The 15,336-nt window shown below is 42.7% G+C and overlaps 1 long non-coding RNA gene across 1 annotated transcript in view; it reads left to right on the plus strand.

Moving 5' to 3' along the window:
* Window positions 1-902: 902 nt before the first annotated feature.
* The window catches only part of LOC130705847 (uncharacterized), a 42,454-nt gene continuing 28,020 nt past the window's right edge, over window positions 903-15,336 (plus strand). The window contains exons 1-2 of the long non-coding RNA XR_009006230.1: window positions 903-997; window positions 7,291-7,449. This is a non-coding gene — a long non-coding RNA (uncharacterized LOC130705847). The remainder of the gene's footprint in view (window positions 998-7,290; window positions 7,450-15,336) is intronic.

The raw sequence follows: 15,336 nt of genomic DNA on the forward strand, positions 1-15,336 counted from the left end.
CCCATGTTGCTGCAAATGGCATTATTTCACTCTTTTTTATGGCTGAGTAGTATTCCATTATATACAATGGAATACTACTGTATACATGTACCACATCTTTATCCATTCATCTATTGATGGATATTTAGGTTGCTTCCATTTCTTGGCTATTGTAAATAGTGCTGCAATGAACATAGGGGTGCATGTACCTTTTCGAAATATATAACTGGAGAAAACTAGAATATCCCACATTCTTAACAGGGGTGATATTGCCCTTAAGGAGGCAAAATTAGTTCTTGGGGGGCAAAAAAGCCTTTGATATTACAATGGTTTGTGGCCCTCCAAAGCCCATAGTACATAAACAGATACAGAATATATCTGCAGTACTAAAATTTTATGGGGTTAGGGGACCTGATTTCCACACAGAGATCTCTGAAACAGTTCCTGAGAGTGGATGATTTAATTAAAAAAAAAAGGTCGAGAAACAGGGCTCTAAACTTTGGAATGAATCTCCCCTGCCACCTCTTTGTTACTCAAGCCGGCTCTTGGGACTTTGAGTCACAGTAGCATTAACTGAACCAGCCATCCTTGGTGCAGTCCCTCTGGAGGGCTGGGGGGAAGAGGAGCTGTGGGGAACAGGCTAGCTGAGGGATCCCGAGAGCATGGAGACCCCTTAGGGTGACCAGCATCAGACTAGGGCCGGGACCAGGGCAGGACGCTCACAGGGCCGCTGGCCTAGGAGGAGTGAAGCCGTGGATTTGGCCGAGTTGTTCATGAGCAGCAGTTGTCAGAGCAGTTCCAGGAAAAGAGGGACGTGGCCTCTGATGCCCTCCTGTTCTCACGGTCACTCCCGACTCAGCTTTGCCTGCTTGTATCACATGATCATGCTGCAAGGTCACTTTGAGTCCTGGCTGGAGCTAGGCAGTGCTGGCTTGGAAGCCCCTGGGGCACAAAGTAGAGATGCAACCCAGCCCAGCCTAGGCCAGATGGGCCCATGAGGACCCCAGACCTCATTCAGGTAGGTGTTGGCACCAGGACCTGTTTTGTATTTTTTAAACAGCTGTATTGAGACATCATTAACATACCATACGTTTCACCTATTTAAAGTATGCAGTTTGATGGTTTTTAGTATATTCACAGAGTTGTGCAATCATCACCATGGTTTTAGAACATTTTTAGAAAATTTTAGAACATTTTTATCACCTAAAAAAGAAACCCTGTACCATTTAGCTATCACCTCTTATCCCCTCATCCCCTTCCCAGCCCCAGGTAACCACTAATCTGCTTTCTTTTCTTTTTTTTTTTTTAAAGATTTTTTTTGATGTGGACCATTTTTAAAGTCTTTATTGAATTTGTTACAATATTGCTTCTGTTTTATGTCTTTGGTTTTTTTGGCCATGAGGCATGTGGAATCTTAGCTCCCTGACCAGGGATCGAACCCATACCCCCTGCATTGGAAGGCAAAGTCTTAGCCACTGGACCGCCAGGGAAGTCCTGTAATCTGCTTTCTATCTCTATACGTTTCTCTATTCTGGACTTTCAGGCAAATGGAATCATATAATATGTGGTATTTTGTGTCTGGCTTCTCTCGCTCAGCACAACGTTTTCAAGGTTTATCCAAGTTATAATAGGTATCAGTACTTCACTCCTTTTTATGGCTGAATAATATTCCATTATATGGATATACCACTTTTTTAATCCATTCATCACTTGATGGACATTTGGGTTGCTTCTACTTTTTGCTTATTATGAATAATGCTGCTATAAACATTCGTATACAGGTTTTTATGTGGACATATGTTTAATTTCACTTGAGTATATACCTAGGAGTGAAATTGCTTAGTCAAATGGTAACCTATGTTCGTTTGAGAAATTTACAGACTGTTTTTCAAAGTGGCTGCACCATCTTTCACTCCCAGCAGCAGTGTATGAGAGCTCCAATTTCTTCATATCCTCGCCCACACTTGTTGTTACCTGAATTTTTGATTCTAGCCCTCTTAGTGGGTATGAGGTGCTATCTCCCTATGGTTTTGAACCAATGCCCAGTTTTGCAGGTGGGAGATGGTGGCAGGAAGAACTGAGCAAACCAAAGTACTTGGAAGTGGGCGGGCAGTGACTGTGGCATATTCCCAAGTGACCAATCTGCTGAGGGCAGGACCCAAGCCACGGGCAGAGGAGATAGGAAATTGAGTCACTTCTCCAGTAGAGATGGAAGGGATCTGGGGCACCAGTGAGGTGGGCTAGAGATCAGGCCAGACTTTAGAATCAGCAGAGAATCAGACCTGCTTAGGGAAACTGAGACAGAAGCTCTGTCGAGTGGATAGCAAACAGCATATAGATCACCCCTCCCTACTCCTGCTCACATGGTAGACATCATTAATCGATTGCATCATTCTTTCCTGCTAAGCCCAGAAATAACCTCAACACATCATTCGAGGCTGTCACTCCCAGTGGATACGGGTTGGCATAAGATACTTGTATCTTATCTAGGGTACTTGCTATCCGTAGACTAGGCCCACCCAGGGAATAGGGAGGGGGAGGGCATGACTCAGGAAGCATTCAGGCTTGGGACTGGAGTCTGAGGGAGCAGGGCTATTGCTGGAGCCCACTGTGGATGGGGTAAGTGGCCAGTGGACTCCCTGCCCTGGTCAGTAGAGCTGAGCAGGGGTGGGGGACAAGCAGAGGTTGAAACAGACTGCCCTCTCCAATGCCTAAGGATGAACAGGAGGCAGCTGGTCATATGATAATCAGAGGGCATGATGGTCCTACCAGGAAGCGCTGCTGGTCTCATGGGGCCATCGGACCTAGGGAGAGAGCTCAGTATATAGGAGGCTAGTGGGTGTGTCACTGGGCAGTAAGGGGCACCAGTCAGGACAGGAGCTCAGTAGACCCCAGGGCCAGACATCTCCGGCAATGCAGAGCCAGAGAAGACAGACAGACTAGGGCAAGCACAGGTGTCTGGAGTGTGGTTCCTGGGTTCAGTGGTGGGCCAGGCAGTTCAGGCACAGAGTTCAAATGTCAGCTGAGCTGGTTTGTAAAGGGCAAGTGCCAGAAGTAAGTCTGGATGGGGCCAGGAAATCTGAAGGAATCAGAGAACGGGAAGTGGGAGAAGAGGGGCTGCTGCAGGCTGCTGACGAACAGAAAGAGGGGCGACCACAGCAGCACCAGGCGAGGAGGCTGGAGGGTCCTGCCAGCCTCACTCGGGAGTAAGGGGGGTATCAGGGATGGTGAGCAATGAGGAGAGCTGGGCTGGGGAGGAACTGTGCACCAGGGATGTACGAGCAATGCCTGAGAGAGAAACCCAGCTAGTTTAGGGGCAAGAAAGTTCCAGCAGAGAGAAGAAAGTTTCACAAACACAAAATGTCAATAGCTATCAAATCACAAGCAGAGGCTGACCATTTCACCATCTCTTAATTCACAAAGCAAATTTCTGACCAGAAAAGGTCAGGTATGAGGCATATTATATGCTCAGAGCTGGCATCCTTGGAACAACGGATGAGGACCTGGAATCTCCAGGTCTTTGAGTTGAAAGGGCCATTGGAGAAAGGATTTGGGGAGCAGCTACTGTATTTTCAGTATCATTTTTTTCCCCTTTGGGTGATCCTATGTTGCACACAAGAGTGTATTTGATTGATTTTCCACAAATCCTTTAATAGGACTCACTGGACCCAAACACAATAAGGATTTTGCTTGCTATATTGCAGTCTTTCTTATCTGAAAAATAATGTTTCAAGAAGCAAAACTAGAATCTGGAATTTATGCCTTTATTTATTCATCTATCCAGCAAACATTAACTGAATTACCAGCCAGGAATCTTCAAGGAGACCCTGCCCTCCAGTAAATAGCAATTTTTTCTGCACTCAAGTTCTGAACTAACTGAAAAATAGGACAAACAATAAGGCAGATGGAGACCAAAATATCACAGTTAGTACTGATTGGTTGAAAGATGTAGCTAGGAGTAAGAGCAAATGGGCTTGTTAACTGAATCTTCAAATGAGATCAATTGACCCAGTTATAGAAGTGCTGGGTACCCCAGGCCTCCTCCCCACAAGGCCAGGGCTGGTGCCAGTATTGGTGAGCAGCCCGGGTCCCAAGAGGAAAAAGGAAGGAGCTGAGTCAACATCAATATGCCCAGTTTATTCTTTTCAAAACCTCTAATCAGATAAAGTCACATCTCCTGCCCAGGGTGAAGCCAGTTAAGGGAGAGAGGACAGTGGCAGGAGTTCACACCTCCACATGGGAGATACCTACATGAATAGGTAAAAATTGTTTCCCCCTAGGCATTCCAGGGGATGGAAATAACATTAAAAATGGTTAGCACTAACTGAATAATTAACATATGCTAGGCATTATTCCAAGCTCCTTTATGTCTATTACTTAATTTAGTCTTTAAAACAACCTCATAGAAATGCAAATCAAAACTACAATGAGGTACCGCCTCACGCTGGTCAGAATGGCCATCATTAAAAAGTCTACAAATAACAAACGCTAGAGAGGGTGTGGAGCAAAGGAAACCCTCCTACACTGTTGGAGGAAATATAAATTGGTGCAGCCACTGTGGAAAACAGTATGGAGGTTCCTCAAAAAACTAAAAATAGAGTTGCCATATGATCCAGCAATCCCACTCCTGGGCATATATCAGGACTGGCAAAATTATAACTCAAAAAGATACATGCACCCCTATGTTCATAGTAGCACTATTCACAATAGCCAAGACATGGAAGCAACCTAAATATCCACCCACAGATGAATGGATAAAGAAGATGTGCTATATATATACAATGGAATATTACTCAGCCATAAAAAAGGAAATAATGCCATTTGCAGCAACATGGATAGACCAGGAGATCATCATACTAAGTAAAGTCAGTCAGACAGAGAAAGACAAATACCATGTTATCATTTATGTGGGGAATCTAAAATATGACACAAATGAACTTATCTATGAAACAGAAACAGACTCACAGACAAAGAGAACAGATTTGTGGTTGCCAAGAGGGAAGGGTTATGGGGGAGGGTGGATTGGAAGTTTGGGATTAGCAGATGCAAACTATTATACATATGTATAACTGAATCACTTTGCCGTACACCAGAAACTAACACAACATTGTAAATCAAATATACATTAATAAAATACATTTTTAAAAAACCTCATAGGGTACACACTTTCATTGTCCCCGTTTTACAGATGAGCCACTGAGGTGCAGAAGGGGTAAGGATCCCACCCAAGGCTACACAGCTTGAAGGAGTTAGAAGTGTGATTTCATTGTAGGCAGCCTGACAGCAAAGGCCGCACTCAACCTCTAATACTGAAGACACAGGTCTTGCCTCAAGATGGTGGGGAGATAATGCTGGTTCCTAAAGAGCTGTAACATCAGCTGGAGGGTGAGAAGTGCAGATAAAGGGCTACACATATTCAGAGAAGGAAGAGATGCTATCGCTGTAGTGGTCCAGGAGGTCCTTATTATCCAAGGAGAATAGGTTCTAAGCAAAGCCTGTTGAAATGGGGCATTAACTACTAACTAGTGTGAACAGTTTGGGACTTTGTCTTGAGGGAAATCAAATTAAAAATTATGAAAAAATAAAATTATCTTTGCTGTAACACAATTTAAGTTATAATTACAACTTTTCACTAAATTTTAGGATGTATGAAAACTGAATCCAGGGTTGATTATAGAATTTTTTGCATCATTATCAGACAAACTGTATGACAGCATAAGACAACCTTCTTCACTTCGCTTTCCACTTTCCTGGACTAATCAAAAAGGCAGTCTTTTCTCCCAAAATGTTTGAGGGCTTTATTAATTTTCCAAAGGCCTGTCCTAATTGTTTGGTGTTCAGATCCTTGTTTCCTAAAGCCCATTCGAAGGTATCACCCTCTTCGATATTCTCTTCTTCAGTTGTTACGTGTCAATGACTTAGCACAAGATTAGACACTTCTCCAACTCACTTTCATTGACTTCATGAAATTCACATCTTTCCCAAGAGTCCTCATTTAACTTTGCCATCAATTTGAATTGTGTGTGCATTATAGTGTGGATGTTTACAACAGGTCTCTTCAGGGAAAGATTGAAGGACAAAGCCTGGGCCAAGCAAGTCCTGGTAGTTAATCAGGGTCAAACAGGGCTACTTTTACTAGGGGTCAGTTCCTTAGTCACTATCTGCAAGAGAAGACACCTTTTATTTCCCCAGGCAACAAGGACCTGTGGGACACAGATATGAACACAGATATGAACATGGATCCCCTATATATGGAAAGGGCTTAAAGAGGAGATGGCATTTGTGCTGCATTTTAGGGAGCAAAGGAATTGGACACGCAGAGACCAGGGAACAGGGCCTTCGAACTGGCATCAGCAGAGGCAGAGATGTTTCATACAACCTGTGTATCAGGAACAGGAAGTAGATCTGAAGGTGAATGTATGAGAATGATGAAGATGATGTTGGGAAAGCTAGGTCTGGAGCCAGATCATGGAGGACTTAGAAGAATGGACTTTATTTTATAGGCAATGGGGAGCCACTGATAGCTTTAGATCCTGAGCTCAGAATGGAGTTTGGCACATACTAGAAGTTTAAAAAAAATGTTGAAAAAAGCTGATATTAGGGATGATGGTTGTTGAATGACAGCACACATCAGTATAACAAAACCTGGATGTCAAAATTACCGATGTACTAGCCCTAGCTAACTAGGGCTTGCTTACTTAAATGTTTGATAGAAACAAAAGACAAGGGACTTCCCTGGTGGTCCAGTGGTAAAGAATCCGCCTTCCAATGCAGGGCACGTGGGTTTGATCCCTGGTAGGGGAACTAAGATCCCACATGCCGTGGGGCTACTGAGCCCGCACACCACAAGCTACAGAGCCCACGTGCTCTGCAGCCCGCGTGCCACAACTAGAGAGAGAAAACCCACACGCCACAACTAGAGAGAAGCCTGCGCACCACAACAAAGAGCCTGCGTGCCACAACTAAGACCCGACGCAGCCAAAAATAAAATAAATAAATAAATAAATAAAATTTGAGAAACAAACGAGAAAAACAAAAGACGATCCCCTTCGGGGTTTCTCGTGATGGGATTTTAGTTTCATACTGGAAATTGTTCTTTTTAGAAGGGACTTTGGTACTTGACTTGCAGATAGAGGAGCTATTTTTAATCTAAGACTTAAATTGAATTCAGCCACTGTACATCCCAACGTGTTTTTGAAACTGTTACTCTAGAGCGTGAACTTTTGACCTCTCTGGTTATATGGAAGATGAAAGCAGTGCAGGAGACTTGCTTCCAGATCTAACTGAAACCATCTGTGTTCCAAATTCTAGTTCTTACTGATCTTTTGGGAACAGCACCCAAGTAGAAGCTCCATGTTTGGTTGAGCCTGTGCCTGCCTGCGTGTGCCCGCGGATGCCCATGATCTCGTGCCCATAGGTACATTGAAGAATCAAGCGCAAAGTACTGAGTAGAGTTCCCTGTGCTCTACAGTAGGTCCTTATTAGTTATCTATTTTACATATAGTAGTGTGTGTATGTCAATCCCAATCTCCCTCCCCTACGTCCCCCCTTGGTAACCATAAGTTTGTTTTCTATGTCTGTGACTCTATTTCTGTTCTGTAAATAAGTTCATTTGTACCATTTATCGAAAAAAAAAGTGATATATGTATAACTGATTCACTTTGCTGCACAGCAGGAACTAACACAACATTGTAAATCAACTCTACTCCAATAAAAACTAATCTAAAAAAAAAAAAAAAAAAAGGAATCAAGTGTAGCCAGTATTCCTCAGGACATAGAAAGGTCTTGCTTGGGGAAAACAAGAGCTCCTAGAACTCTCTGAGAGAGACAAGGAAGTCAGAGATCATGTTTTAGATTTCTCACACTCTAATTGTGATGATTAAAGGTCGGCAAACTCTCTCATTTGGTAACAAACCCAAAGGTATGCCAGGAATAAGATAGGATTTGAAATATGCAATAGGCAATGTGAATACCCGCTATGGTGACTTTTCAGATGGGGAAGAGGGAATAAAAAACAATGAATGCTAATTAGTTTACATTAATCAAACTTGTATCCGGCTGCTTTTTTTTTTTTCTTTCCAGAGCTCGTAAGTGTGAGGAAGCAGGTTATTCAAATTTCACCCCTGTTTTTCAAAAATTAATAAGGGCCATACATTAGTGTAACATTCTGCCTGCTTCATAGAATATATTAGTAAAGGTTTTAATTACCGAAATTATACAGTCATAAAAAGATGATTTAATGAAAGCAATCATATCATTTGCATTCTGGGCCTGCCTGCACGCAAGACACTGCAAAGAGCAGTAAATTAGACTGACGAGGAGTCGAATAATTACCACCATTGTAATTCTGCCTGAGGACCCTAGGCTCATATGACTTCAAGCTCCAAGTAAATACCTGTTTGAGTGACAGGAAAACCAGCTTCGTCTGAGAAGAAGGATTAGAGATGACAATGGAGTCCTAAAATCTCTTTTCTTTTCCAGTATCCAGAGCTTGTCTTTCCTGGAGGAATGCATTATGACCTCATCTCAGATAAGGGAAAATTAATTGGTATGCTCTTTTGTTGAAGAGGGTTTTGTGGTGGTTAAAATAATTAGAGTCGAGTCTGGAAGTGATGGCCTGGGTATAAAAAAGGACAGATGATTTTATTATTCTCATTTTTTCCCCACATGCGACAGGACATCAGGTGTGTGTGTGAAATCGTGCACAGAGCAGAGCTGCGTCCTTTGGGTTTGTCAAACAAAACCCTAAGTGTGGGCAGGTGGAGCCTGACCTGCCCCTGCTCCCGGGTCCTCCTGGGTTTTCCCCACAAAAGGGGGCAAACATAGTGACACATAAACAACACTGGTGGGTGCTGTTGAGAGCCCAGTGAGGGGCCATATGGAATTATTTAAAGGGCAGTGGTGGTGGCCATGGGGAAGGGTCAGGGGCCTGACTTGGTTTATACTCCTTAGAATTATATCAACCCTCAGGTGTAAATTCTGGTTTCCCAAGTTACATTTTGCAAAGTCTCCTACTATACCCCCTACTCTGTGTACCCCAGGGGTACCCCTCCTTTGATGTGTTATTGATGCCAGGACTTCAGAGATGAGGGGTACACTTGAGCCTTTGTTTCTTTTCTATGATCAAATCAAAGGATGTCCTTTGTGGACCTACAATGTGTGAGACCCTGTGTTGGGCTGGCATAGGGTACAGGAGGGACATTGCCCCCACCCCATAATAATGATGTGAGTGCAAGGTACACATCATTTGTACACTCAGAAAGAGAGAAGTTCAGTGTCACAGGGACCTAATTATGGGGGGGAAAAACCGTATTCAGATGAGCTGACTAAAGGATTCTTGGAAAAGTCTGCATTGAAGGACAGGAAGGAGATGGGGTCAGGGCATTATTATTATTATTAGGCTAGAACCATCATCTGTTCTTGGAAGATGCAAAGGCTGAAGCTTAGAGAGGCTGCTAAAGGCCACATGGTGGGAGCGCGTGAAGCCAGGACTTGCATCCGTGTCTGAAGCCTGTGCCTCTGTGCTTTTTTGTCCCCAACGATGTCCTGTTAGGGCTGGAGGGAGCCGATGAGTCATCCTGCTTAGCTCTGAGCTTTCAGGGATAAGTAAAGCCGCTGGGTCCAGAGCAGGGAAGTGACTGGGCCGAAGTCAACCAGGGACAGAGTCAGGGCTGCACTTTGGCAAGAGGACGGGCAACTGAGGACAGTCACAGAGGTCCCGCCGCGTGTGGGAGGGGACCGCAGGGCCAGGCAGGGTCTTGCTGATGCCAATCACAAGCTCCGGAGGGAGGAGGCGTGCGGGCAGCGAGAGGCTGAGGGGAACGTACATGGCACAGGCAATGATTAGAAAGTGAGGAAGGGGGATTGAAAAGAGAGACGTGCTGTTTCTGTGCCGCAGGAAGTACAGAAGATACATAAATGCACTCATCAGGGACCTGGGCTCCCTGCCTGTCTGGGAGGACCGCTGAGCCAGGGCTGAGGGTGGGTCTCCCTTGCCACTAGGTCAGAGGTGCCAAGGGTGGTTATGGACCCGGCTGCCTGCAGGGGGGGACTGCTCTGTGCTCGTCACTGTGCCAAGAGGCCGGACAATGAGAAATCTGCCTAAGGAACTGAGGAGTTGCTGGGGAGAAATCCTCAGGGAAGAGATCAGTTAGCCAGGCTTGGGTTTAGTGCTTGGAGGGTAGGGCAATTCCGAAAAGAAGTAATGTTACTGAGTGTTTGCTCTGTGCCACACGCTATTCTAAGCATGTGGCATATATTAATTTTTAAAATTCTCCCACCTCTGAAGTAGGAAGTATTACGTCTTCTTTTACCAGATAAGGAAGGGGAGACGCAGAGAGTTTCGGTAACTTGAGTGGGAACACATAGTGAGCAGCAGAGCCCGGCTTCAAATCCAGAACCTGGGATGTCGACAGCGAGGCCGCACCACGTAGCATAGCACAGGGGCTGTCACTCGGACGCGTGTCCCAGCCAAGTCCCCAAGGACTGAGTCCGGTGGTGGAGCCAGAAGAGGAGAGAGCTGCAGATAAAGACTGAAGGTTGTTTCCTTAAACATTTCAGAGAGTCCGGGGCAGAGGTCAGTGCTGCTTTGGTACCTACACGACAAACCCCAAAGAGGGAGAGAGGACAGCACAGCTTTGTGCAGTGGGATCCCAGAGTGCCTGACGCTGCTTGGGTACCTGCCCAGAGGGCGCTACTCTGGAGGTGACTGCAGCTCTGCCTGGTGAGCACAGCGGTTCCCAGAGGAAAGGGTTGGGGCTGATTCCCAAGCACAGTGAGACAACCCTGGATCTAGAAATACCATATGGCAAGGGACAAGGGGACTGACTCAGTAGCTGGCGTCCATAACCATGGGTTATGCTGTGCAAAGCATCCGGTATTTCCAGGTCTCCTGAACTTTGCACTGAGCCATACCACCTGGTTCCAGGTGGTGGTACTTGCCTTCATTTAGGGGGGTTGGCGGGTCTGAAGAACGTTTCTCCAGCTGTAGCACGGAGCCCATGCATTTGCTGGTGAGTATTTACCTGACCAGGAGACGGGTTGTCGGCCTGAAGTCAAAAGCAGCTCCATGGTGGCGAATGCTGTGCTGTACTTCCCAATGCCTCCTCTAAAATGAAGGATTTATTCTCCCTGCTGCTGCCAGTTTACCGCCGAGGACTGGGAACTGCCCTCAACAGAAGACAGTTGCCTTGCCCAACTTCATGCCTCTTCCAGGGGCTAAATGGAATCCAGTGACTGGACGATGTAGGGGTACAAAGGCCTGGGGCCCTTGCTCGGCTGGGGACAACTCTGAAGGATTGTCCCAGCTCCAGAGCTCCCTGTGGGAACGGCTGAGGCTTTTGTTGTGCCTTTGTCACAGCCCGACCCCTCTCTCAGCTCAGTCCTGCTTCAGTTCTCGAGAAGAGCAGGCCCAATACGTGTCCTGTTGTCGCCCCATCTCCAAGGCAGCTTTAACACCCAACGTGTGACAAGGGCCAAGATACAGACTATATGGCTCTCTTTTAACTCTTATGGGAAGTCTAAGGAAAAGAGTTAAAGATGAGGATTGGAGATCTGAAGCTGGAAGGTTCTGGCCTCTGTTCCCCACCTCACATGTTGGGTTTGTGGAATCTCAGGGCTCAGGAACTCTGCAGTGGCAGTCCATGTTTCCAACTGCTGGATGATTAAAAGAGTAAAATCGTTGAAAAATAGGGTATTTGATTAGCCAAATTAGCTGAATGATTGAAAAAACAAGTATGTATACAATACAAATCAGTCCTAGGAATTACATGATAATAGAAAATGAGGATGGGCATTCTAAAACAGGAGACCACAGGATAAATGCAACTCTAGTTCTTAGGGAGCTGAAGTTAAAATGATGACAGGTCATTATTAAGAAAAAAACAATAAAGAATTGTTTATGGGTTTATCCCAATCCTAATTTGATTGCCTCTTTGGGGAAGCCATGTAAAAGAGCAAATGATTTGAAAGCAGAGAGATGCAAAAAAGAAAAGATCTTTCACAAAGTAACTTCCACTTGAACTCTGAGAGGTTCTTTCTGGGAAAACTCCAAATGCTATTGCTTGCTCTGCTTTCAATATAATATCAGCAGATTCTGTGTCATCCAAGAATGTATTCAACTCTGAACCCACGGGGTGGTTCAGAGATATGAAAGCGATAATACGACCTTGGCTAATTCACTTCCCCTCTCTGGACACCAGTTTCCTCATCTGTGTGGTGAGAGGTTTAGATCACCTCAGTTTCTCCACGCTGTGTTCCATGAAACACCAGTGACCCGTGAGACATTAACCAGTCACACGCAAGAAAAGTTCTGTGATCGAGTCAGTTTGGGAAAAGCTGCATACCGTAGTACTCTTTTGAGTATAAACAGTGCATATAATATATTAAAACATTGCTTCCCAGTATTTTTTGCATGATTGCACACATAGAAAATGATGATATTCTATTTCTGTAGCTCACTGGAGTAAACAGGAGGGGATTTACATTTACATATATTACATTTTTCTGTATATTATATACTTGTGATTAGAAAATGAAATACAAAGTCTTACTTTTTGAAAATAATCTTTAATGAAAAACTTGATCTTGCTTTCATGAACTTACTTTTTAATATTGGGTTTTATATTTGAGATGGCTGCACATAAATCTTAATCAAGATTTTAATAGTTAGCATTGGAACACATATGTTGTAGCAAATGGCAGAATAATGTCTTTTATTTCTCAGCTGGCAGAAACTTTCCCCTCGCCACTAGCCACAATTTATATAATTTGATCTCTTTAAGTTGTACTTTAAGGGTAAGATGATTCTTTATTTAAATCCAGCAGCTTTTCTTCTTCTTTCATTACCAAAGATAATATCTTATGATATTAATATCTTATGATAATGTGAATGGATTTAGAATGCAATCAAATTTGATCATATTAGTATTTCTAAATAATAATGAAGCTTTTCCTTAAGGCTACACAAATATTCTTCTATTGGTCTTTAATCATTTTTAGGATTCATATATTAGTCTTGATTAATATCACCAGTAAATCACATTAACCCCACTTATCAAAAGGTAAATTTTGCTTTGAATTCAAAACGTTGTCCACCCACAGTTATATGTTTTCATGCAGTTCTTATAATTTTTAATTAATTTCTATCAGATGCTCAAACTTATTAGTTAAATCATTTAGAAAGTCATGAACTATTTTCTAATATATCTGTATAGTATGAATGATTCATAAATTAATTTTTAATTCTTCCTTTTGTCCATAAATTCCTGACACAATTCTCTCCCTGGCCAGCCAAAGCACTTCAGCATGAAACATCAGAAATGGGTATTGTGATACCATTTATGTAGAAAAAGCTGAAAACAGATGGGACGGTATAGCCTGAATTTCATTAGGTTCACCACTTTTATAGTATCATTCAATATAAATTCAGATCTATAGGTAAAATTGTTCATATGAAGACTTCTCTATGAATAAAATAAGGTATTACTGGTGTCTCACGATTTTCAGAATAAATGCTTGATGTACAACACTTACTTCTTCCTGTCACTGCAGCTATACCATCAATCCCTACATTTATGCAGGGTTTTGATGCTATTTGTTTCGATGCTTCCATCTATCACTTTGAATATTTCATCACCTGTGGTTTGTTTTGGTACTTCTTTGCAAAAGAGACATGCTTCTTCCAAGCTCCTTTCTTCAGGGATTCCTACCAATACAATTACTGAACACAGTCACTAACATCTGTAGATTCACCAACCTGCTGTGGAGACATTTTGACTCCATAACTTGCCTGTGCGCCATCTGAAATGCTACGATGCACCTACTAATAGCATTATTCCAAAGTGCTCCCTTTTCTATTCCCTTTGCTTCATTGGTTCCAAACACAGGGCTGACAATTTCTAGGCAGCAGGGAAAATGAGCCATTAGGCAATTACAGGAGGCATTTTGGCTTTTAGTTATTAATTGCCTGACTTTTATCTAGCTTCTTCAGTTTGATCTGATATTGTTGTAACTGATCTTTTGAAGTTATTTGTTTCTTATTTTGCACTTGGAGATGCATAGAACGTTAGTTTTTTTTCCTGGCTAAGGTGGGTGTTTTGAGATAATATGTTGACATAGTTTGCTTGGCATTATTCCTTCATTTTCTTTCTTTTACAAATTTTTAATTGTGACAAAATACACATGACATAAACTTTATCATCTTAACCATTTTAAGTGTACAGTTCAGTAGTGTTAATTATGTTCATATTGTTGTGCAACCAATGTCCAGAACCTTGTCATCTTGCAAAACTGAAACTCCACACCCATTAAACAGCAACTCCCCATTTCCTCTTCCCCTCAGCCTCTGGTTACCAACATGCTACTTTCTGTCCCTATGATTTCTGCCACTCTAGGTACCGCATGTAAGTGGAATTATACAATATTTCTCTTTTTTGTGATTGCCTTACTTAATTTAGCATAATGTCCTCAAGGTTCATCCATGTTGGAACATGTGTCAGAATTTCCTTCCTATATAAGCCTGAATGATATTCCATTCTATGTATAGAGCATACTTTGTTAGCCATTCATCCATCAGAACGCTTGGGTTGCTTCCACCTTTGGCTATTGTGAATTATGCTGTTATGAACATGAGTGTACAAACTTCTCTTTGAGACCCTGCTTTTAATTCTTTTGGGTATATAACCAGAAGTGGAATTGCTGGATCATATCGTAATTCTATTTTAAAATTTTTCCAGGAAGCTCCATGCTGTTTTCCATAGCAGCTGCATCATCTTATATTCCCGTCAACAGTGTGCAAGTGTTCCAATTTCTCCACGTCCTCATCAACACTTGTTATTTTCTGGGTTTTTGTTTTTTTTAATACTAGCATCCTAATGGGTGTGAGGTAGTATCTCATTGTGGTTTTGCCTTGCATTTCCCTAATGATTAGTGATGTAGAGCATCTTTTCATGTGTTTGTTGGCTATTTGCATGTCTTCTTTGGAGCAATATTTATTCAAGTCCTTTGCCCATTAAAAAAAACTGTTGAAAAATGCTTACTGACAAGATTAATATTTACAGACACAGTAAAATATAGGTATATTTCATATTATTTAGTACACGGAAGTCACAATTCAAGTCCTAAAGAAAAAAAAAGGTAGTGATACGGAGCCTAACTTTATTATATAGTATCTGTGATATCATCTCATAGCTCTATAATTCCTTCAGTTAAAAGCACAAATTCTCCAAATTCCTAAATGAGGATCTTTAGGTTTGTAGTACATCTTTAACAAAAACTGATCACCAACTTTATTTTTATTTACGTTTTATTGAGGTATAATTGACAAAATTGTACATATTTAAAGTATACAGTGTGATG

This window comes from Balaenoptera acutorostrata, chromosome 1 (genome assembly GCF_949987535.1).
Source record: "Balaenoptera acutorostrata chromosome 1, mBalAcu1.1, whole genome shotgun sequence".
Classification (NCBI taxonomy): domain Eukaryota; kingdom Metazoa; phylum Chordata; class Mammalia; order Artiodactyla; family Balaenopteridae; genus Balaenoptera; species Balaenoptera acutorostrata.